A 3,010-nucleotide genomic window follows, 5' to 3' on the forward strand; every position below is an offset into this window, starting at 1 on the left:
GAGTATTTAAATAAAGCATGTTCCACATTGCTTTATACACATTGAGAATTGGATAAGCAATAATCAGTCTGTTAAGATTCATCTATAAGCAAAACCCTTAAAATGTCCAGAAAAATTTGGCATGTTATATCAAACTTTTATTTCTACAGTGTTCTCCTAATCAAAATGGTTACATTTTTCCAAAGTCTTCAGTTTTCATGACTGTGGATTTATATTATTTGACTCACAGTCATAAAACATGGCAGCATAGTTAAAATTCAGACTGTTCCAGAAAGTCTGTTTCACATAGCTACCATCCAGTAGTATCTAAAACGTTTCTCAATCACAGCACTTACCACAGTGCCTGATTCAGTCTGTAGGAAAAACAAAACAAAGCAAAACAATAGGCCCTTTCCATGGGGCATCTGACTATTCTGAATTTTTCAAAGTTTGGGCTTTTTAAGTTGAGTTTAGGACATAATTCTGGATATTTTGTGTCAGATGAGTGTAATCTCTTCGGTTCTGTCTTGTCTCAACAAAAATTTGAAGTGAGGGACATTAGAGCCCTCGGTGTGTCACAGCTCACAGACAGAGCGTGTTATAGCTCTTAGACAGATCAGTGTTACAGCTCTGTGTCACAGCTCAACTTTATTTAGAAAATAGCAGGAAAATACATCCTCAAGGTGTGAGGGTATGCTGGCCCAAAGATGTAAAGAGAAGAGAAGAGAGCCCCGGCTCTTTGTCTCCTCTTTTTACGTGTTTTTTCCCTTCCCACTGGGCCTGCCCTATGTAAATTGGGCTAACAAGGAGTGCTGTTTGTCCTACCTGAGGTCCTCACTCCAGTCCTCAGACCTTCCTTTGACCTTCCTTTGTTCCATTTTTGTGGGCTTTTCCCTTTCTTGTCTTTTAGCCACTGTCATTTTGGACTCCTGTTTCCTTCTCTAACTACCTAACATTTTGTTTCCCTATCAAAGTCAGATAGTTTGATTAATTTTTATTCTGGGTATTTTTCATTTTTTTGGAACACCACCCTTATGGCAGAAAGTGAAGAGGAACTCAAAAGCCTCTTGAAACTGAAAGAGGAGAGTGAAAAAGTTGGCTTAAAGCTCAACATTCAGAAAACGAAGATCATGGCATCTGGTCCCATCACTTCATGGGAAATAGATGGGGAAACAGTGGAAACAGTGTCAGACTTTATTTTTGGGGGCTCCAAAATCACTGCAGATGGTGATTGCAGCCATGAAATTAAAAGACGCGTACTCCTTGGAAGAAAAGCTATGATCAACCTAAACAGCATATTCAAAAGCAGAGACATTACTTTGCCGACTAAGGTCCGTCTAGTCAAGGCTGTGGTTTTTCCAGTAGTCATGTATGGATGTGAGAGTTGGACTGTGAAGAAGGCTGAGCACCGAAGAATTGATGCTTTTGAACTGTGGTGTTGGAGAAGACTCTTGAGAGTCCCTTGGACTGCAAGGAGATCCAACCAGTCCATTCTGAAGGAGATCAGCCCTGGGATTTCTTTGGAAGGAATGATGCTAAAGCTGAAACTCCAGTACTTTGGCCACCTCATGCGAAGAGTTGACTCATTGGAAAAGACTCTGATGCTGGGAGGGATTGGGGGCAGGAGGAGAAGGGGACGACAGAGGATGAGATGGCTGGATGGCATCACTGACTTGATGGACTTGAGTCTGAGTGAACTCCGGGAGTTGGTGATGGACAGGGAGGCCTGGCGTGCTGCGATTCATGGGGTCGCAAAGAGTCGAACGTGACTGAGTGACTGAACTGAGAACTGAGAAGTTACAAAAAGAAGGTTGTATCATGGGCAAGAGTAAAATGTCTTTGCATAGGGTATACACCTATTTAATATTAAAAGGACAATGAAGTTTCTTGACTGAACAAAATGCACAACCTAAAAATTGAGAATTATGTTTTATTTGGGGTATTACTGAGGACTGTGAGCCTGGGATATAGCCATGTAGATAGCTCTGAGAAACTGTTCAAAGAGGTAAAAGAGGAACTAGGATTTGTAGTTTTTGCTGAGGGAAAACAAAGCAAAACGTGTATTCAGACATCAACAGGTTATTCCTAATCACAAAATAACAGACATCTCAAGTTAATAATTTTAGTGCTTTTTTACAAGGTGAGAAGAGTCAGGAGTCTGGGTTCATTGAAATTATTCCTTTGAAATAACTATCTAGGGCCAGTATCCTGTTGTGTTTTTTTCATCCTGAATTCCCCTTAGGGGGCATGGAGAAGAGTACAGTGGCTGATGGCTTGATGGCTACATCCTTTGTTTACTGAAATGGCTGGCAGTATTCTTTGTCTACGCGTTTATTCATGACTAGTCCTGTGAGGACCTAGGTGAAGACATCAGCCAGCAGCCCAAGTCCTCTGGAGTGACAGCTCCAGAGAATAAATCCAATAGATGATTTTAGGCAGTCAGCCAGAGCACACAGATTCTTGTGCAACTTGTTTTCTATACAAGGATGCCTTACAGTGAAAGTGAAAGTGAAGTGAAAATAAAGTCGCTCAGTCGTGTCCAACTCTTTGCGACCCGTGGACTGTAGCCCACCAAGCTCCTCCATCCACGGGATTCTCCAGGCAAGAATACTGGAGTGGGTTGCCATTTCCTTCTCCAGGAGATCTTCCCGACCCAGGGATCAAACCCAGGTCTCCCATATTGCAGGCAGATGCTTTAACCTCTGCACCACCAGGGAAGCCCTTAAACACAAGAATACAGTCTCTCAGAAAACCTCCTATAGAGACACAGAACTTCAGATCCAAATACTAACATCAAAGATTTCAAGGGAGAAAAGGAAGACAGGTTGAAAGAAGAAGGGGGAGGAGGCGGGGGGGTGGGTAAAAGGGGTGGCCTTACAGACGTCTCCTGACACCTACAGATACCCAGGTGTTATGAGACTTTTCCCTGGGCCTCCAGAGAAGGGAGGACTGGAACTTGGCCCTACCAGAAATCAGACCAGACAAGAACCAGAATTCAAGTTCTCTGCTAAGAGGAGGTGATCAGTCTCCA

The sequence above is a fragment of the Budorcas taxicolor genome, chromosome X (assembly GCF_023091745.1).
Source record: "Budorcas taxicolor isolate Tak-1 chromosome X, Takin1.1, whole genome shotgun sequence".
Classification (NCBI taxonomy): domain Eukaryota; kingdom Metazoa; phylum Chordata; class Mammalia; order Artiodactyla; family Bovidae; genus Budorcas; species Budorcas taxicolor.